General features: G+C 36.4%; 1 protein-coding gene across 3 annotated transcripts in view; it reads right to left on the bottom strand.

Moving 5' to 3' along the window:
* Positions 1–23,618, bottom strand: part of LOC128858172 (GAS2-like protein pickled eggs) — a 223,850-nt gene that overhangs the window by 151,997 nt on the left and 48,235 nt on the right. For all 3 annotated transcript variants that reach the window (XM_054094217.1, XM_054094216.1, XM_054094218.1), the window contains one exon: positions 8,809–8,850. The gene's annotated coding sequence lies outside the window, so the exon portion shown is untranslated. The remainder of the gene's footprint in view (positions 1–8,808; positions 8,851–23,618) is intronic.

Genomic DNA, 23,618 nt, shown 5'->3' with positions numbered 1-23,618 from the left:
AATCGTCAAACTAACTAAACACTCTTATTATTTTAAAAGTCCTCGATTACCGTCATTTTCTATTTTGAAAATATGGCAACAGATTTGTAATTAGCGGCCCCAAACCCCCTTAATAAGCAGTTCATAATTATTTGCATTTTGATTGTAATCACTGGACCTTAAAGGGTTGACTCCAATTCAAAGTTATTTGTTTTCTTTTTTTTTTTTTGAAACTGCATATGTGGAGGCCGCTGTAACCGAGTGGTTGGTGCATGACTAACATTCGGGAGTGCGTAGGTTCGAATCTGCATATATGAAACAGCAAAATGATAGAAAAAGCTTTTCTAATAGCAGTCGCCCCTCGGTAGGTAACGGCAAGCCTCTGAAGTGTACGCGCCAATTATTATTATTTTTGTACGTGGCTATGATAGTGTAAGATTCAAGCTTTAATTTGAGTATAAATTATGAAAAGTAGTTGAAATAACACCCAAAATCACACTTTTATGGGGGTTTACCCTCATTTTTCCCAAAACTATGTCTTCATGAGCAGTTTAGTATCCCAGACACAAAAATACATTGGAAACCTGTCTAAAAAAAACTGCGTAGACTATTTCAACAAAGATGTTATCACCCGCTCTAGCTGAGCTGCGATTAGACACTATTAGACTTTGCTGCCTGGTCTTGAAAACTTATTTCACCGAATTGAGTACTGCAAGGTCAGCAGAGGCACCCACTCTTTCTAAAAAAGCAAAAATCATTGACCAACTCAATGAACTATGTTTTTAAATAAAAAGAAACCAGTCGATGGCTGCCCCTTATGCGTATATGCTTACCAAACAATGTAGTGCTTGAAACTATGATACAAACAACTTATTCAGTTAGTAAGTAGATCAACTAAAAGGGTCGCCACTACAACTCAAACAGAATGCAAATATGTAAAATTGAAGTTAATTAAAAATGTAAATAAGAATCATAAATTTATTGAAACGATCTATTCAAAAAACTGCTCGTGAATAAAATTAATGTGCATACACCTTTTCTCGTAAACCCCCACAGCATAATAAAAATACACAAAATACACGCGTCAGCATTAAAAAGTGCACTATATTTACAATAAAAACAAAAAAACACATTTAAAAGCTTAACGTCAATTAGCGTTTTAATGTTGGTCAACGCGTATGAAAATCATAAGCAGAAGCAGTGCAGCAACCATGAGCCGGCTAGCCATGCATTTGTGCACCCGCCGCTATGCTCTTGACCACAACCAACACGCGCTTACCAGCAATCTTGCCAACACCCAAGCATAAATACATTAACTTCTTCTATTCATCTTACATTACAAATAAACCGCATCTCAACATATTTGTTTTCATTTCCAAACCACAAGCACCTACACGCATACGTACATACACACATACACACATACAAATATACATCTTTTAATGCAGGCGTACGTGCATGTTGATTTGTGCAGCACTGTTGTGGCTCGCACTAATAACTCTTAAACGCTTCAAATGCGTTCCGTGGCTACCTGAGCTAAATCGACCGCCAGACGGTGGAATTGTCCGCCCGTCTGTTTGCCTTCTTTCAAACATTACTTGCATTTTGTGTGCTGTCAACGCCACTGGCCGTCGGCCACCAGTCGCCTTTATATGTAGATATGTATGCATTTACCTACATACATACATATTATTAGAGTGAAGAGGTTAACTTGAAGCCCCGCAGCTGTTTCCACTTCAACTGCTGTATGCTGTGGTCATTTTCGTTGTTTGGCGCATGCGCAGCTAAGTCAAACTTTTAGTAACACATGAACTGACGGACAGGCAGCGAAATAAACAAACAAAAAACAAAAAAGTTGACCTTGAACTTGTGGCTTTTTCAGTGTTTACACAAACACTGTTTCCCGCTTTTCGGTTTCGCTTTTTCGTCATTGCTTTACGGCTACCTACCTTTTTCATTCTCAAAGGTTACCTAATTTATTGTTTGGTTATTCACTTTTTATTTTTATTTTTTTGTTAGCTTTGAACCGCTTCCACCTTAACGACTTGGCGACAATAATTTCATTCTCTATTACTTGTTACGCTCAATTCATTAGATTGTCGCTGTGGTGAGATTAGATCAGAAGGCGAGCATACTTTTTCATTTTTTGGGTGTCTTATTAATCAATTACTATAGGGGTGCTAACAAGGCCTTTTACAGTTCTCAGCTTCGTGTTGAAATCTCGTAAATGAGCTTAAGTCACAAATGCAAAAGTAATAAGTAACTGCTACACGGTCAAGCCTATTAAAAAATTTACAACAAAAACAAAACAATTGTCGCAGCGAAAACAGCTTTTAAAATTGAAATTAAATTTTGCATACAACTCTACATATATTTAAGTACATATGAACATACACAGGGTGTGCCAACTACCTTAAGATTTGTAAAATTCTTAAGTTCTCAGGCCAAACTGAGTCGAAAGAATTTTTTTTTGGCAAAAAATATATAAATAAGAAATATTTTTTTTTAATTTAGTGTTCTTAAGAAATTTTTTTAAAATTACAATAGTTTTAAAAAAAGTTTTAATATATTGAATAAAAACTATGCTTCACCTAAATACTAATTCCCATGGCACCCGGTTCTGCGTGACCGGTATAACTCGGGTCTTTCCCGACCAAGGGCTGCGACCCCAGTAAGCCAGCCCTGTCTAGTGTACCTTCTTTCACTAACAAAAAAAAACAATAATGACTCTACGTATTCCCCATTATTGTTCAACAATTACACAGGAAATACTCTTTCGAAAGAAGTTGGGCACCATTTTTTTTGTTTTTGGAAGCGCTCGAGTTCGAAACCTCGGAAACGAACGAAAAAACCATTTGCCGTTCGGAGTCGGCTTTGTGAAACAACATTATGGTGCACACCACAAAGAGAAGGAGGAGCTCGGCCAAACATCCAATAAAAGGATGCAAGCGCCAATTATATATTTACATATACATACATGTACATATACATATACATATGTATGTACGATTAATTGATATTTTTCTATTAAAAATGGTATTTGGCAAAGCAACTTGGAAGGTATAGCCAACGTCTTTGTTACCCTAGACTCACTTTGGTTTGAAAAATAATTTCTTTACACTCTCATCACTTGTGGGTTGCACTGGGAATTGAAGCGTTAATTTTACAGTCAAAAATTAATGAGAATACCCCTTTAAAGAGCTAATTGGCAGTAAAAATAAATGCCATTCGAAAAATGGTTATACCTTTCTAATGTCCATATTCAGCTATAGCTGCGCCCTTCGACTCATTTTGCAGTACTGGAGATGATTTTTAATATTAAATTTATCAACAAATATGTGAAACTACTGCAGCTGGCTGTTAGTAATGCAGACTGTTAGTAATGCATGAAGGTAACGGCTTTATATCAAACAAAAAGTGTGCTTTATAAAAGACCTTGAGACCATCACATCCCAAAGCTTCTACTCTCTGTGTCCTCTCTTTGCCCCATTTTCCTGCACTATAAATAAATGGCAATGCAGTATAGCTAAGTCTATGCAATAACGAAATTCAGCTCATGACGAATGAACTGGGGAACTTTTTAGGCGCCCAATGAATATTTTTTCTTCAAAACTTGTTCACCAAACTCCACACTTGAATTTACTCACCAAGATGCACAGATACGAGTATATGGTATGATTTGCATAAGTGGGCCGCTCAGATCCCGGCCGAAACCTGCTCTGAATGCACTGCCTGCTGTTTGGGAGTGAAATTCCAAAGAGGATCGGCAGCCTAGGTTTACCTAGCGTACTAAGAACATTTAGCTTTTTTACGAGCCGCACAAATCTAAGAGGTTAGAGTGGAGGGAGCAATACTACACTAACCTAACCTAATACTACGCTCAACTGGTAGTATAGACATTTACATATATAGATCGTGCATAGCTTGATAATAGAGTTAGTCTCTACTACGTACTGAAGGGATAGCCAGTCTTATCCAAATTTAACTGTTCCATCAAAACTAGAAAAACAAACTCGTCAAATTTATTTCAATATAAGCATTATTTTTCACTCAAATTCTTGATCCTTTTCTTAATAAAAAACCTTAAAACCATTTCCCCAAAGCTAGTTTACTACAGCTCCGAATTCTTAAGAACGTGCGCTATGTGAGAGTTTGCCTAAGAAGACCTCTTAAAATTTTTTAAAGAATAATTTTCCAGTACATTTTCTTAAAGTAAGAAAAAAACGACTCGTTTAGGTGGGAGATAATGGGTTAAAATTTTCTATGAAATTTTACTGCATATTCTTAACAATTCATTTCATCCAGACATATATTTTAAAAAAATTTTCCCCTTTTTTGAAAACCACTTAGAAACTTTTTTAAAGGCAGAGACAAGATCATGCATACGAGAATTGACTTTTAGGTATATTTTGCGTATTTGCAATACTAAGTATAATGAAATTGTACTTCGATATATTTATTGAAAAGTAATGGGCTTTATTTTTTCTTTTTTCATGGAGTTGAAAAATTCATCTCACCCAAAAGGTTTAATTCCATCCCGTGAGAATTTTCGTGACATTGTAGTGCATTGATCCACTTATGACACTTAAACTTTTGAAGCACCAGGCTTAGCCACTATGAAAGCCCGGTACAACAAGTTCCAATATGACCGTCGATCCTTCCAAGATGAATTTCGTTAAGGCCGTCCCAAAACGGCTGCTGTGCCAGAAACAATCCATGCTGTGAGTTAATTGATAACGCAAGATCGTCATGTGACATATCGCGAGATAGAGGTATCCTTGGACACTAATTATTCCAGCATACTTTCAAAAATATTGCATTAAAGTTGCCGAACAGAAAACTTGTCTCGATTGGACTATAGAAATGTTCGAGAAATTCGTCTATAAGATCGAAGTGAAGAATCTTGGTTCTAAGCTGATGAGCTGAAAACAAAACAGAAATCGATATTCCAAGATGAGCTTAATCCAACAAAAGTTGTGTGCGGAAGAAGCACCTCTAAGCAAAATCTGATTATGTCGGAACTATACCGCTAAAGAAACTTAAAACAGTAAATTTTGAGTGATATACAACCATTTGTTGCCGAAAGTTTATGGAAAAAACCAACCGCCGCAAAACGAATCATTCTTCACCAACACAATGTGAGCTCTCACGTTTGGCTCACATGAAAAAGTTTCTGAGCACTAAAAAGATCGAATTAATTGGTCATCCGACCTCCACCCATAAATTGAGATCAAATTACTTCTTTTGGTTCCCGAACATCAAAAAAAATGGAGGTCAAAGTTTCTCAACGCCTATTCTTTAAAAAGCTCGTTTTAGAGGTATCCCTTTCTGAGTGGTAAAAGTGTTTTAAAAATTGTTTCAAGCGAATGCAGAAGTGTACTGACTTCCAATGAGAATATTTTGAAAAAAAATAAAGTCAGTGCTCTCTCGTAATTGGACGTATAATATTAAAGGCAAACCTCATACAAACTTATATTCCTATATCTAGTATGTGGATGATAATACATATGCACCTTGAAGTGGACCAACAACAAAGAATTTTCACAAAAAAGCCTTTTTAATCTACTCTCTGCCACAGAATCGCCGCAAAAGTGTGTCATAATCCGCTACCAACAAACACGACAATAAAGCATAAATGAATACGCTAATAATAACACAATATAGGAAGGTGCATAAGTGTAGTAAACACCAACAACTGTCAACCCATGACAAGGTAAATTGGCAACATATGTGCACATTCGCACAAACGTACGTACATATGTTAGTATATCTTTATCTAACAAGGTAATATTACACATGCCCATATTTGTTGAATTTATATTGTTCTGGCCACGTCTTCGCAGTCGGTGACTCGGATCCAAAACGGAGACAAGGAATACGAGTAGGAGAACACCAATAGATGAAATAGACAGCGCACGATTAAACGCACACCACTGGTTAAACACACGAGCGTAACAACAATAATGACAACAATAATAATGACAGAAACACTAGTCCAGTTGACAACTGTAAGAATCAGAACAGCACAACAGCAAGGAAACGACCTTATTCTCAAGTACCATTTTCGACATGCTGCCTCACAAAGCGTGACATCTTCCATGCACATTGCTCGCCTTCGACAACTTTTTATAGGTGAAGTTGAGACAAAGGCTCAATCTACAACGAGCATAGTAAATGAGAGCTACAGCTACAAAATTGGCAGCTGTTGTGGTGGTATGGCAAGCCAACCGCGCCGCAGTCAAGCCCGGAATGGTGTTGTCAAGAGCAAGAGCTCTCAAGTAAACATAAAACCAGCAAATGTTGATGAGGATGACAAAGATGCAAACGTCAATGACAAACGGCTCAGTATCAACAAGCAACGCGCATCCGTAATTGCGTCCCATCATGGAGGCGTGACACAATAGCACACAAACGGCGGCCAAAGTATCACATAACAGACGCATAGACGCGCCACACACGGCCACTTGCCACACGCTGCAAACGAGTGTTTGATTATGTTCATACCTACACACATACATATGCACATAAGTGCCTACTTACATGTGGCAGCGGCGCCACCGACGTTGATGACGATGCAACAGTGATGACTGAACGACATCCAGTGCCACTCAATTGCCATATTTGCAATTAAAACAGCGAAGCTGGAAAGCCTCACATGCCTAAGGCAAACTTCGTCGCCACGGTCTAGAGCGTTTGGCGGGCGCGACGGTTCTGTGGGACGGCGGTGGTGTAGTGAGTTATACGATATCTTATATCACCATACTTGGACTTGAGTTTCAGATTATTTAGATGACTCCTGCATGCGGCTTCTCACCTGCGACTGAGAAAGCATGGATGATATGTGCCCGTCCATGGACTTAATTGGTTTGCTGCATTCAATACAGATGTGGAGATTTACAGATTAACAGGTGTTCGTACTGACACATATTTAGCTTGAGCATGGAATTTCCGGTTTTCCCCTTTCGTTTAGCCAGACACATAAAATGAATGGGCGTTGATTGCTGAGCGATTTTTTTTGTTTTTTGAAATGTGGAACTTTTACTTTTTAAAAGCTACATGTTTTTTCTCAAAATTATGCATATATGTAATTAGACCGTAAATCCTCTGTAAAGTGTTTTGACCGCAGCTCTTCCTCCAAGTTATGGCTTCTTGATGTTTTTTTTTCAGACAGAGAGATTTTTATGAAAAACTTTTTGTTTCAAGTCGGTTGGGCGGGAGGAGGGTGATAGTTGGATTTAAAAAGCAGAAATAAACTTTACGAAGTCAATTCAACTTTGTCTCTGTCGTTGTGAAAAATATTTTCTATCATTTGCTGTTTCACGTGCCCAGTGGGTGTGAAACCCCTGGACCTATCAAAGGATACGACTAATTGAACAACTGAAACCAAAACTTCTCATAGTTTTATGAGAAGCAAATTGTGATTAAGGCTTTCTAATTAATGGCAATACTCTTTCTCTTTAGCAGCCAGTATACTCGTAAAACGTCATACTGATTATATGCGGCCTAAAACAGAATTCCGTAGACCCCTTTGCGTTCCTTTCCCAGATTGGTGTAGAGAATGGCTGGAAGCACCACTTATGCATCGACGCCTTAACGATTAAGCGTCAAATCGGGCGATTTCTTCTCTTGCTAATTGAGAGTAAGAGTCCTTCCCTCTACCCGACTCTGCGAAGTATTTGCTATTTCCGAAGGCTGCCGTCTTTTGGAGCACAGTGAGTCGGGACATCTTAAGCTCATGTAGGCAGGCTGTCTTTTTATTCTGTGTGTATGCAATATTTAAAGAACATCCATTTTGCTAGGGATTGGCTTATTGCCACTTATAACATTAGACAGGTGGTAGCCTATAATAACTATCGCAGAAATTTAAGATATTTATGAATAATAGTCGGCCACCGTAGCCGAATCGATTGGTGCTTTACTACCATTCGGAATTCAGAGAGAATGTAGGTTCGAATCTCGGTAAAATACCAAAAAAAGAAAAAAATGTTGTAATAGCGGTCGCCACTCGGCAGGGAATGGCAATGGCAAACCTCCGAGTGTATTTCTGCCATGAAAAAGCTCCTCACAAAAAATATATCCCGTTCGGAGTCGGCTGTAAGTGCATCCATTTGTGGAACAACATCAACACGCACGCCAGAAATAGGAGAAGGAGCTTGGACAAACACCCAAAAAGGGTGTATGCGCCAATTATAAATTTTATATTATATTATATATATATATATATAGATGTTTACCTTTAGGTAGGAAAGCAACTTTGAGAGTGTTTTGTCTATAAGGCGATATTCTACAAATCTTAGTTATGACGCCAGATATGAGATAAGATGAAATAATTCGATAAAGTTTTTTAATAACTTCAGTTATGCCATAATGGAAGGAAAAATGGCATCAAACGACTCATGTCAAAGGATTTCCTGATTAAAATTAGTATCTGATTCAAGTTCGGAAATATTGAAAAATTATTTTATTTTATTTTATCAATAATTTTATCAATATAAGGAAATTATTTCAGTTTGCCTCACATTCTTACAATAATAATAAAAAAAATGTTAACACTTGTACATAAGTGCATATGTATGTACGTTACAATGCACCTTATCCCTCTTGACTTATTTCTGGCGTTTAATTTAACTCTTGCGCTTTAGGGTTTTATGAGACTTATAGTAGAATTTTGTGACAAATCTTTTTGTGGTCAATTTTTACCCTCTATACCCCTCGGTTCTGAGTATTTTCCATCATCAGAATAAATTTCCGGAATCTTGTTATCTTGTTACAGGAAAAAGCTTGATTTTATCGTACAGAGTAAATAGCAATAAAAAATTCTTGACTTACAAAGCGACTGTAGATCTAAGAAGGGGCGTCTCCGTTAACGTTCTGAAAGTAAATAAGCAAGTAAGAAATAATATTAATTTTGTATGCCTTTATAAAATCGTATTTATAATAAATCATGATAATAGGCAGTATAAATTAATACAATATAAATATGCATGCATGTACATTAGGGTGACTTATTAAAAGAGTTGCGGTTTTGCCACCGGAATTATAAATCTATTCTATATTTAAATTTTAAGGTTATGTTTCCTCCGTGAGCTGGGGAAGTCTTAATGCTTTAATACTTATTAGGTGCGCAACTAAGTTCTCGGTTTTTTTTTTGATGAAAGTGCAACTTTATTCTGAAAAAATGGTTACAACTGAATCATTGAAAGTATTGCCCATCGCTGGCTACTACTTTTTCCCATCTTTCTGGTAGATCTCGTATATCGTCGCGGTAAAACTGTACATCTTTTTAGGCTATCCACGGATCAAACCATTTTTGATGTCTTCATATGAATGGAACTGCTGCTCAGCTAAACCATGAGCCAGTGGAAACACTGAGATGGGAAATCCTAACCCACCCGCCATGTTCTCCAGATAATCGGACGGCGCAATATCTGGAGAACATGGCGGGTGGGTTAGGATTTCCCATCTCAGTGTTTCCAGGTAGATTTTAAGGGATTTGGCAACGTGAGTACTAGCGTTATCATGCTGTATAATCACTTTTTCATGCCTCTCCGCGTATAGCGAGCGATTCTCGCGCAGTGCTCTGCTCAATCGTATCAATTGAAGTCAATACCGATCCTCAGTGATGGTTTCGCTTGGTTTTAACAGTTCATAATAAATAACACCAACTTGGTCCCACCAAATACATGGCATAACCTTAGCAACGTGAATATTCGGCCGGGGCGACTACGTAGAAGCATGACCGGACAGTCCCCATGACTTTCTTTTCTTTGGATTACTGTAATGAATCCCTTTTACATCACCCGTCACGATGCGATGAAGAAAACCCTTTCTTTTTTGCCGCTGGAGCAGTTGTTTACAGGCAAAAAAATGACGTTCAACATCCCTTGGTTTTAATTCATAAGGAACACAAGTCCCCTTGTTTCTGAATCATCCCCAAAGCATGCAATCGCTTGGAAATGGATTGGCGGGTAACTCCTAATACTGAAGCAAGCTCTTCTTGCATTTGACACAGATCCTCATTGAGCAATGCCTCCAATTCAGCGTCTTCGAAGGTTTTTGGCCTTCCTTCACGCAGACGGTCGACTACATTAAAATCACGATGAGGCGATGGAACCAATCTCGTCACGTTGTTTCACTTAAAGCAGCATCTCCATAAACTTTTTGTAGCTCTCGATACGCTTCAGCCGCCGTATTTTTCGAACGAAAGAGGAAAACCAAGACTTCCCGCAAATGACGATTATTCGGCACAAAATCAGACATTTTCACAAAACCAAAAAAGATTAACCATATGCCTAAACTTGGTTTATGACGTTTAGGTTATGTTAGAATCGACTAGCACACACTGCTGGCGGCATCTATTGACAAACAGCGGGAACTTAGTTGCGCACTAAATAATAAAACATAACCTCAATATTTAAATATACAATAGAATTTATAACTCCGGTGGAAAATGTACTTCAAAATTAGTTTTTAAAAAATATTATATTAATATTAAGTACTAACTAATAACTCAACCTAATATTGAGCGATGTGAGCCTTTTTATTACAAAAATATTTCCTAAACGCATATTTCAAAAAAAAGAAATCGAAAATGGCGCCAACAATATCAATATTTGGATTTCATTGAGACGATTTTTTTTTAATTTTTATGCAGTTCCGATAAGCTTCCGCCCTTTTATCGTCTGAGGTGATTTGAAAAAAAATATATATCATTGAAAATTAATTTTATTTAAAAATAAAATCAGTTTTTTGTACTTTCATGCTAATCTAAGTATTTTTCCGAAACATTTTGGTGGAAGTCTTAAAGTAAAATAAATTTTATAATTTCGATGGAAGAATAGTGCGAATTTTTTTTGCATTTAGAGTGATGCACCTTAATGCAAACATTTGTATATGTATTGTATATGGCTTTTCTAGTACAGTAAAAATGTAAATAAAGATAAAAACTTGAAAGTGAATTAAATTTGCATGTAATTAAATTAAAAGCCAAGTAAACAAATGCTGATTATTTGTTGGAGAAAAATATTGTAAAAATAAGTGTAATAATAAAATTTATTAAAATATATAAATGCAAATTGACACATTGTTGATATAAGTTGATGCATCTAGAATAGAAATAGTAAAATACTAAGGTAACCAATGTAAACAAAAATATACAGTAGTGGCCAAAATTATCAAAAATCATTTCCTTGTTTTTTTTGTTAAGCTCAAATTTTTATTAATCCAAGAAATTAATAGAAAAAATTTGAAAAGTTACAGAATTCCTCAATCTCTAATAAAAGCATTTAGAAGAAAAATTTGTGTTTTTTTTTGTTTTTTGGTGATTGATTTAAAATTATAAAACCCAGGTAATAAATTTTGTATGTTCACCAATTGAAAGCCATTTCCTGATATGCAGATATTGATTTCCTTTACCGAATACCGCATATTTTAGTTCGGTAGCGACTTATTAGCCAGGAACCACAAATTTTCCATAAGGTTAATATTAGTTTGGGGAAAAAGATATCCACCATTTCTGTTTTATAGTCGATCTTAAGCTCCTGAGCGATTTACCATGCCGGTCAGCTTCGATTATTTCTGTAATCTTATCGACATTTTCTTTAACATCAAAAATGCCTGAACGAAATCGACGAATTTTCTTTTTGTTGACTTCCACCCTGTAACTCACAACTGAATAGAACAAACAAAAAACTGGAAAGCAATTTTTTTAGCGTGAAATGTCACCTTCACAATGAGCAGAAATCTTAAATTGTTTGATCGATACTTTACGAGATATCGACCCCTACAGCCTTCTACCGAAAAAATAATGGATTTATTTTTCCCAAATAATTCCCATATAATTAAGTAGTAATTTTTTTTTTCATCTGAAACCATTCTGACTCTGCGCCTTACTTAAAGAAATAACCTTAGCTTCCTTCAGTTCCGAAATGTCATCAAAATGGCAGAAACTAGGCCAACGTGTTTTCTGAGATTCAGATGTCCTTCATAGAAGAATAACGAAGTAATTTCATTCACAGTAAGACAATCTTCCTCACTTACAGAACATCCTCCGATCGGCGGCTCTGGGCTGAAAGCAGAAATATTGATTATTTCCTGTTTGCTTCAGCTCATAAAACACGACTTTTCCCGCTTATCAGCTCGAAAAGTGATATCTGCTGAAGACACCTTGCTGCTACTTTTTGGTAGTCCAGCACTTATACCTCTTGTATCAGTCAAATCTGAATTTTTTGGCTGAAGTTTATTCCGCAATAGACGTCGATTTGTTTTTATAAGTTATAAGGTCGTCTTCCAGAAGCTTGAAAGTTGTTATTGTACTAATTAGCTTACTTTGGGTTGATGGGTGGATGAGTGATCAGATGCTGGCTTCCGGCAAGTTGCTAAGTGATTCTGCCAAACCCAAAAAACTCGCTTAGGCTAGATTGCCATAGTTGCCGTCTTAAGCCGTTGCCTCTTTACTGAATAATATAGCAACTCTTTGGATATAACCAAACTTTTACGACAGATGGCAGAGATGAGAAATCATGTCTTCCTACCCAGCCTTTTAGCACGTTCTCCCACCACCAATGTCCTGCATGAACTTTGTTCATAGTAATCATACTCTTCCTTTTCAGAGAGTACACATATTTTTCCCCGTTTCCGATCTCTTGTCAGACCCCTTCGCTTTGAAATCCATCAAGCTGAGCTTTTATCGGTTTGCAATTGTGATGCGGCAAACCTACTATGGGTCTTTTTTCAGAAAGAATCTGCGTGTACAAGGCTTTGTGATTACTCCTTCTTCTCGCTACAGCACCGCATTATAGGAGCAAGTGTAGTGGTGTTTCTGGAGATGTTGGTGGTGTTGAACCGTATTTCGAGCCTGTGCAAATAGCTATGTAGTCTGCGGTGACCAGTGAGATTGCTAAGCTAGTGAGGACTTGACCTCAAAGAATGGCAAAGCCGTAAGTGCTTTCACTCAGGAAGTATTTGAAAATCTACCAATTAGATCTACAACCTTGTTTTGGGAACAAATATTCCGGGCTCCATGCCTTGGGGTTCTTTCGAGCCATATGTGTACCAGTGTGGGAAACAATTTTGGAGTCTCCTTTCAAGTAGTGGTACTCCATCTTGCTTTATTTTCTAGTTCAGTCCTAAAATTTTTTTGCAAAGGGAGCTAGGCAAGCGCGAGCTGCTGACTCTAATATTCCATATTCTTAGATGTACTTCACTTGGACAAGTTCAAATCATATAAGGCGAGTTTGCAATTGGCAATTTGTTACTTTCAAGTGTTTAATATTTTTAATAGCACACATAGCTTTCCAAAACTCTTGCTAGATGAGAAATTCTTGAGAGGTCAAGTTTTTAGCTGTCGCTTTAAATGTGTTTTATTTTTTGTAAATGGCTTGATAATAAATAAATTCCTTTATAATAAAACAATTCATACGAGTTTAATGTTTGCAAGCGGAAATTGCAAATCAAACCCAGAAACACAGCGCAACAATACTACTGGTAGCCACTTAAATAAAAAAAATAAAAACACAAAAAATACACGCTGTAAATTGGTAATCCGCTAAATATCGAATGCGTCATCGCCATAGCAAGCGCGACGCGTGGGCTTTGACGAACTTGTTATTCGAAGTCCCCAAACTACCAACCAGCCATATTCGGTTCATTCAATAAAGAATTGGCACCACAGAATCGCATACAGCAGACCAAAGAGCGTTGCTGGCCAGCCAGTCCAGGCCACCCAAACACGGTCTGGAGTCGAAATGTGCGCTTCCTCTTGGACTTGCTTTATTTTAAACGAGCCTACGTGTTGATGGCTACTTTTTTTGTACTTTTTGGTGTGTTTTGCTATGCGAGTTCAGAACGTGAAAACATCTTAAAGACTTGCGTAAAACTGCGTAAGGTAAAGGTGCGTTCAGACTTGGCTAAGAAACTGTTTTTCAGCTCATTTAGAGTCATGAAATTGTCAAAAAAGTCAAAAAACTAATCTTAAACAATATTTTTGTGGAAAATGTTGTCAAAGCATTCGAGGGCTGCCGGATGACATTGTTGATGAATTGATATTTAATACCCGCATTAGTAAAATCAGTTTTTTTTTAATTTAGCATATTAGTAATAAAATATCTTTTTTTTTTGTTTTTTGCAACCAAATACAATTTAAATACTTTGATTTTAAATATATTTTCGAGTATTTAAACGAACTTTAGCCGTAATATACCTTTTCTTTTCCAATTACATATATTACAGTGTGGTTACACTAATCTACAATAACACGAAGATATTTATTCTTGTTAGAATTTTATACTTTAAAATCCCAATAAGATGATACTCTTACATGTTTACACGAGGCGATTAGTTGAAAAGTAAAGATAGACAGTTTACAATAAAAAAACAATATTTATCTTTTGTATTATCATTTTAATTTCTCAAGCTCTTAAAAAAACACCCAATATATTTTATTAATAACAGTCGCAATTGAGCCACTCGCTACAATTTCACTATCAAAATGGACGCAGACATAGAACAGAGTAAACTAAGTCGAAGAAAAAGTTGAACGGCCTAAAATTGATAGGCGATCAAGTGAAAGTGATTAGTGATGATTAGTGATTAGTTGTTTTCCACTAAAAATTGCCTCATATAAACACCCTATAATACAGATTTTCTCGATCATCCACCAAAATGTTTTTCTTCCAAACAGACACTCCCAAATAGTTTTTACCCCCTTCCTCAACCCAATTATTTTCATCGGAATTTTATTTTTTAATAATAAATTAAAGTATTAATTTTCACGTTCTTGATATAAATTTAAAATATGAAGCATAAACAAACACTCAATCACACATTTGAAGTTCTATCAAGTAAAGCGTTTTCCAATAACAGGTGTTAAAGGTGAATGGATTGCGCTATCGAGATAATTAACAATTTTTTATGGCCGGAATTGGATGGTATTGATTTGGGCAACGTTTATTTTGGACAGAACGGTGCTACGTGCCACACAAGCAACGAAACCATTGATATTTTACGGCAAAAATTTCCCGACCGTGTTATCTCTCGAAGAGGTGATCACAATTGGCCATCGAGATCTTGTGATTTAACATCTTGTGACTTTTTTTTGGGGCTACGAAAAAGAGAAGGCCTACGCCAACAGCCCAGGGTCGATTCAAGACCTCAAAGATGGAATTCATGAGGCTATCGAGGACATAGGGCAGCCACTTTGCAATGTTGTTATGGAAAATTTCATGAAAAGGATATTGTCCGTGGTCGTGGTGGTCATTTGCTTGATGTTATTTTCCACTATTAACGGCATACCTTCCTCTTTATAATGAAATCAACATCCGATCATTTATAATAAAGAATATCATTACTCATATGCAAGTATCAGTTATTGATGTGTGACCAGCCAAAAAGTATTAAAATTGAGAAGTCGAAAATTACTTCCGAAAGATATTTCAAATGCATAGCGCGACTGACTACGCCTGTAATAGCTTTATGCATTTTTCCACTTTGACAGGTATGCTAAAAGCGTTTTCCCTACCTTGTCTGGCAGCACCTTTAAATAAAGAAGCACGCGCCATTAAAAAATTAACAACACGCCATGTATGCATATATAAACATATAGACTTGAGCGTATTACCCAGCAAGCACAAAACAAAATATTATCCAACGTTTGATAACCCATTAGTTCTCAAGTTCAGTTCCAGCATTCTTTACCACTTGAAATTAAAGATTTTCACAAACCTTATTCCTCGAATTCAGTGCAAGTACCATATATTTCAGATATAATTTGCAACTTTCTTCGGCACTTATATTTTTCTTTTAATTTTTATATGCAAAACTTTTATTTAAAAAAATTTGTATAAATTAATATTCCGACCTCGAATATTTAAATAACAATATAAATATTCCTATGATATGATCGCCATTGCCGGAATCGTTAGAATCGTTCGAAAGGGCACGAAACATCAATTGATAGAAAAAGTTTTTTTCAAATAGCGCTTTCCCCTCGGTAAGCAAAGGCATACCTCCGAGTGTATTTCTGTATAAAAAAAAACCTTTTCCGTTCGGAGGCGGCGTGAAACAGTAGGTCCCTCCATTTGTGGAAAAACAGCAAGACATACACCTCAAATCGGAGGTGAAGCTCGGCCAAATACCTAAGCAAAGCGTATAGGGCCAATATATTGAATAAAATAAAAAAATAATTAAAATTATTAAACTAAAAAACAGATTATTTCCTTTGAGGGCAAGTGGTGAATTACTAATTTCTCAACTTCATAACTGAGAAAACTCCCATATAAAACAAGCGGCTTTTAAATTGGGAAAACTATAATCAACTTGTGGAGCTACTGTTTAAAATTAACGCTGAAGATTTGGAAAAGCTATTTCGTATGAAATGCATCTCAAATTCATATGAAAATAAAAGATTAGTTGGGTAATATGAGATACGCAACTCTTACACTTTTATACTCTTAAAGCAACAACACTCACTGATAATCCAGCAGCCTGTCTAAAGCGGCCCGCAAACACGCAACAAATCATAACAATCCGTTGATATTCGTTTCGCCACCCGCTACGCATCAGTTGACGATTTCCATTTCAAGTTGTAAGCACGGAACGTGGAAAGAAAATAATTTGCATGATGTTTATTTGTGCGCAAAATGAAGGTAAAGAAACAAAAGTTAACTGGCTTTTAAATGACCCTATTAGTCCTCCATTAAATATTTTGTTTAATGTGGCCATTTTTCCGCTCATTCGCTCAAAGGAAGTGACAAAAATTGTCAACCTTCCACACCAGCGCGCAAACGATTGCAAGAGAAAAAAAATTCTTATCAAATTTCAATCTGTTGCAAGCCGATTTCAACCGATTGTTATAATTTGTTGCATGTGTTTGGTCCGCTTAAGTCGCGCAGAGTCCTTCGTTATAAACGCAATTCATGAATGAAATATTTACCACTATTTACCACTACTTCACTATCCACCACTCCTCCTTTCTCCCATTCTAATATAAGATCCAGTTTTTTTTTTCTTCTTCACTTTAAAAGAATACGCATACATATTGACGAACAGTTCCACACGCACCCAAAAACCAGACAGACTGCCAGTCGCGCTGGTACAAATCAATTACGCGTATATTTGTGCATAAGTAAGTGTGCCTACACATATAGAGACATATATATTTACATAGGAAAGCGTTATTGTCGCGATCATTTGTGAAATAAACACGTTCTATGTACGATTTCCGGCATGAGTGGGTTTCATTGAGCTCGCCGTTTTTTACTACTGTGACGCCGAACTCCCCACGACTATGAGTGATACGCACAAATTCGTTTAATATAGGGTGTTGATTGTGCACCGCAAAATAATTAAGTACATATGTACATTCTTAAGAACAAAGAAATACTTTATAATGGTTTAATCATTCCTTGTGGACTTATTGCACTAACCCAGATAATTTTGTGACCGTTATTCAGTATGAGTTTAAAATTTGCTTAAAATTAGTACGCCAATAGTGGGGAGCTGTGATATACATGCATACATATTATAAAGGATGATCGAATGAAGGTACTTTTTCCAATAGGGTTTTTTGACAGATCACGCGTGACTACTGTCAAACTAAATACATAGTTTTTTCAGCATTCATTAACATTTCAACATGGAAAGATTTACGAGTATGCCTCAACAACTTTTACAAATCGTACAATTCTATTACGAAAATCAACGCTCTATGACAAGTGTTCATCGCGCGCTCAGGCCAACTTATGATGTTCAGCGAAAGGCCCATTTTTGGCTTAATGGCTGCGTTAATAAGCAAAACTGCCGTATCTGGACTGAAAAGCAGCCCCAAGCCAATAACCAGAAACAGTATTTACATCTATTGAAAAAACCGTTTGGTGCGGCATATGCGCTGGAGGATCATCGGCCCATATTTCTTCAAAGACGAGGCTAGCGCCAATATAACAGTGAACGCTATTGCGCCATGATAAACGACTTTTTGACGTCGCAAATTGATGCCCGTGATCTCCACAATATTTGGTTCCAACAAGACGTCGCTGCTTGCCGTACAACACTTGAAACAATGGATTTACTGCGTCGTCGTTTCAGTGAGAAGTTTATTTCTCGTCCCGTACCAGTGGATTGGCCACCACGCTAATGTGATATCTCACTTTTGGACTTTTATTTGTGGGGGTATGTAAAATCAAAATGCTTTGTGCTTTGTGGATAAACCAGCATTGATTGAGGCATTGGAAGCCAACATTGCTAAAGTTAGTCACGAGACACCAATCGAAGTCCTCCAGCTAGTCATTCAAAATTGGTGCTTACGGATGGCCGAATTACGGCGCATTTGCAGCGAAAATTTGAAAGGGATTATATTTAAAAAAATAAATGTTAAAATAGGGTCTACATAAAAATTATAAAGATTACTTAATCAATTTGAATTTTCGTTGTTTTATTTCCGATGTTAAAAATCGAATGCCTCTAAATTGATCACCCTTTATATAAGTGCGATTGTATTTTTCGCCGTGCAAAATGAAAGTTAAATTACAGTAAGTTGTATTTCTATTTATTAATTAAAGGCTAAGTTAAACGCGTCCGATCGATTCTGCCTAACGTATGGTTCAGAGCTCTCTTCGTTCGACAAATGATGCCAATTTTAATGAAATTTAATGCTTTTACATTATAGTTTAGAAGTTATGCCCACTGCTGGTAGTCCCTCGTGCGTCTGTCAATCTCACATATATTTCTTTTAATTCCGTCCTTTCAGACGTTATAGCCAGTAGTGCCGGAATGAGGCACATCTCTCTAACCGGGGTCGCTTTAATTTGTTCAAGTGCAGTCTTCTTAAACCACTTATTATCATATAAGAACTTTTATTGTAAATTAATTATTAAAATAATCTCTGGCAATCCGTTGAAAAAACAAAATGCTTTAGTCATTTTGACTGCATCGCGATACAAAGGAAAGCTAAAATTATTCACCATCCTCTTTGCCAGGACAACTACTTCAAAAGGGTCTTGTATGTGACGACTCTGGTAAGAGCCCTTGCCGCAGTTTTGTTCAGTCTAAATAGCGATTTTAAAAAAGATATGTTGTTACGATCTTAATAAGATTTCCAAACTTCCATGATGGCGTAAAATAACATTCAGCTAAACTCGTAAAGTCATGCTAAGTACTTATGAAAATATAGAAACTATAATCCCATTAAATTTTCCATAATTCAATTGGTCGTTTGCCACAACTGTTGGACTCAAATGCACATATGAATGTATGTCTGCATGTACATGAGGATACACCACTGAAAGCAAAATTTATCTTAATTTCTATCTGCATTCTTATATATGTACATATGTATATACAAACATACATATGCCTGTATGTGCACACATAGGCTTGTTCACAGATAAAATTTATAATACTCCCCTTATTGAGCCATAATTATTACGCCTCTTTTTCGCTGGCATTGAACTCTTGGATTAATTTGCATATACAAAAAAGTACATATGAACGCACACACAACTACACACATTATATTTCATATACCTACATATAAAGGCATGCGTATGTAGAGAAAAATGCGTAGAAAATCAACTTCAATAACAGCGGCGACGAGGGTCTGAACATTTATTTCAATTGCAATCGTTTAATGGGCGAAAATCATATGCGCATGCGCTTGAGCATTTTTATTAACTCGGCAGCAATGCGACTATTAAAAGCCGGAAAGGGCATACAATAAATAAAATATGCATACAAAAGGAAACCGAAAGGGAAAATAAACAAAATAGAAGAAAACAAAATGTACTTTCGATTCATTAAAACGCCTGTGAGAAAAAGAGCTCAAAGAGGATGAAGAAAAAGGCGGCACGCTGCACTCTATAAGGTTAATGAGTACTGCAGTGCATACCGAGGAAGGCCTAGAGTCGCAATGAAGCTCTGCTGGTGCAAGATTTTCACATCACATAGGACTAATAAAAATAGAATTCACTCCCTCATACTAAGTTAAACATCGCCGACAAATCTGTTGTCCTTAAAACATGCGAGTAACTCCACTTGAACAACTTAAATTAACATACAATATAAATGATTATATTTTTGAAATACGAAAACAAAAATAAAAATGCAGTGTCAATAGCGCACTATGTTTATAGTAAAAAAACTTTAGCGGCGGCATTTATCAAAGCAATAAACTTTTAACGCTATGCACGTTTCCTTAACGGTGCATGCGGCGTGTGTGCTGCGCATGCTTCGAGCAGGCGCAGTCAGCTGAGTAGACAACCAAAGTGTCAAGACGCCCAATTTTTGTGTCAACTAAGCGCTTGGAAACGGTAATTACCGCAATAATAAAGCCACAGCATCCACCTCTCTACGTCCCTGTTTCAGTTCAATATTGACGACGTGTGAATAGACCAAATAGTAAGCGAAAAGATATGAACGTACACATGTATGTATACATATATAAGTATATATTGAAGGAAAAAACTGAAATGTCAACCAGCATTCATGAAGCCCAACACACATTAGCGTCAAGCATGTCAACGCTATGTCACCTATAATCGAGCTTTGTACTCGCGCTCGCGCCACTCACTCATGGTCAACGAGTTTTGGTCAACAAGTTTTCGTGACAGTTTTATTGAATAAATTCGACGACGTCTTTGCTATTGGTATTCACATACCGTACGCAGCACACACGATAAATCATTAATAAGTAGAATATTTTAAATTTAACATGAATTAGATAATTAGATTTATGTAGTTTATTTTTATTTTATACGTTTAAAAAAAAATTAGTATAATGAGTTCAAAGATTCTTTCAGTAAAATAAATATGGTAATATAAGAGTTGAAAAACAAAATATAAATAGAGAATTGTGCTTATATTTTAGTATGATTTAATATGGGCAGAGTCAATTGGAGACAGAGTTCATTCCATTGTCTCTAACAGGACCCACTACCTTGCCGAAGAAAGAAAGGAGTGTTCAGCCCCCTCCCACATGTCCGTAAACCATATCGATCTTTGTGACGAATTCTACTAACTCCACCAGCGAGGCTGCGTGCAAAATGTTCAGATGCTCCTAGAAATTCAGGCTCCCAGATCTGAGGCATCCGTTTCGAAATGCCTGTAATTCACGCGAAGTGCTAAATCGAGTCTATCAGCTCTATATCAGCTAAATAAAACATAATGCATATCTACCTGGCGGTCATAAAGAGTGTTCAGATTGGAGGTACTTTTTCCAATAGGGTTTTTTGACAAATCACGCGTGACTACTGTCAAGCTAAATACATAATTTTTTCAGCAATCAACGACATTTGTCCATGAAATGCACTATTCGCAAACTATGGGCGAAATTGGGAATAATTGGATGATACTCGACCGATTAGACCACGTACAGCCCGAAGTGAAGAGAATATTGGGGCTGTAAATGAGAGTTTTGCCGAAGACCTGGAAGAATCGATTCGGCGTCGATCTCAACAACTTTTCACATCTTTTGACGCTACTAGGCAATTTTACCTAAAGATCTTTGTTTGAAAGAGTATAAAATACAGCTAGTCCAAGATTTGAAGCCGGCCAATCTTCCAAAGCGTTATAATTTCAGTCGTTGGGCTCTTGAAAAATTCGCCGAAGATCCGCATTTTGGGATCCGAATTTCGTTCAGGGATGAGGCCTATTTTTGGGTTAATGGCTGCTACAATAAGCTAAATTGCCGTTTTTTGCCATTCATGAACAGTCATTACATCTATTGAAAACAACCGTTTGGTGCAACTTATGCGCTGGAGGAATCATCGGCCCATATTTCTTCAAAGACGAGGCTGGCGCCAACAGTGTAACAGTGAATAACGAACGTTATTGCGCCATAATAAATGACTTTTTGATGTCTGAAATTGAAACCTGTGATCTCCACAATATTTGGTTACAACAAGACGGCGATGCTTGCCAATCTCTCGTTTCACTGAGAAGTTTATTTCTTGACTCGTACTAGTGGATTGGCCACCAAGCTCATGTGATATCTCACTTTTGGAGTTTAATTTGTGGGGTTATGTAAAGTCTAAATGCTTTGTGCTTTGTGGATAAACCAGCTTCGATTGAGGCATTGGAAGCCAACATTACTAAAGTTAGTCACGAGATACCGACCGAAGTCCTTCAGCGAGTTCCTTAAAATTGGTGTTTACGGATGGCAGAATTACGGCGCAGATGCGGCCCACATTTGAAAGGGATTATCTTAAAAAATAAATGTCATTTATGGTTCTACACAAAAATAATAAAGATTGCCCAATCAATTTGAATTTTCGTTGTTTTATTTCAATTTAAACTCCGATACCTCAAAATTGATCACCAATTATATGTGAAATTTTGTATTTATACCGCTAAGTAATGTAGCTTTTTATTAAAATTATTAAATTAAACACCGAGAATACATAGGTATATTAAAAAATAGAGCGAGATGACACCCATTTCGACACAATAAAAGAAATATGTATATTCTCCCTCACAGTGAATTTGGAATGAGCTGGTGGAGAGCATTACTTTTTTTTCCAAACCAAACTTTTCTTACTGTCTTACAAATCTTCGCTATTTTGTCACTTACTTCTTAGTTATCTTGCATCATCTACAACTTTAATATGCGAAATTTCGTTTTCTATCATTCGATATTATTTCTTTAATATCAGCCCTTCTTGATCATTGGACAATACCACGAACTTTTGGTCACCGAATCCTCTGAAGCACCGAACTTCTCAAATGGCCGCCTATACCATGTGAATGTCTTTGGACATTTAATAGAGATATTTCAAGACACTGGTGTATGCTGGTAGACCAACTACGATTAACTTCGTAGAAAACATTCGGGCCATATGGTGGATATTATTAATAATAAATTTAAATATCTTGATATTTTCAAGTTAATAAGGCGAAAATATTCACCATTTCAAAGATTTTTTGTTTTTAAATTGACAAAAAAAACCGTTAATCTTAATTTTCTTGCATTTTTACTCTATACTTCTAAAAAACAACCGTTAATCTTAATATCAATAATTAAAAGTTTGTCTTTTTACTTCCTACCAAATTGAATCCATTTCTAACCACAATTTTAAAAACAATAGCGACGATATTTACAATAGCCGATACACAACCTCCAAACCGTAAGTCGACAAAAATACCAATTCGAAGAGCTAAAAATTATCTGCATAATAAAGCGCCAATCAAGAAGAACTTCAACTCAAATTTTATATTTGTCTTTGCATTTTAATTTCCATTCAATAAATACATACATATCTACTAGCTATGCAAGCAAAACGAAACCATAATAAGTTGGGCTCAGTCCCCAGCTAAGGCAAAGTGAATCATCGCGTGCGGCAACTTGGCAACTTCCTCCTCATATTAATAGGAGCCACATACTCACACACACCATACATACATATGTATATGCATACAAATAAAATCTTTTTAAGAGGCACACATTTTTTGATTTTTTGTTTATTTAAGTATTTTATATATTTTTTATTCAACAGCCACGCAAATTCGCGCTCAGATTATGAGCGAGAAAAAAAGCGAATTTATTTATTGTTTAATTCTATGCCAAGTGGATGGCGCATTTTAAAAGCACAGAATACAATTATATACAATTATTTTTAATCTTTTTGAAGTCAATGTTTATGTACATATGTGCG

This window comes from Anastrepha ludens, chromosome 3 (assembly GCF_028408465.1).
Source record: "Anastrepha ludens isolate Willacy chromosome 3, idAnaLude1.1, whole genome shotgun sequence".
NCBI classification, from domain to species: Eukaryota; Metazoa; Arthropoda; class Insecta; order Diptera; family Tephritidae; genus Anastrepha; species Anastrepha ludens.
This window is presented reverse-complemented; position numbering and strand designations above follow the sequence as displayed.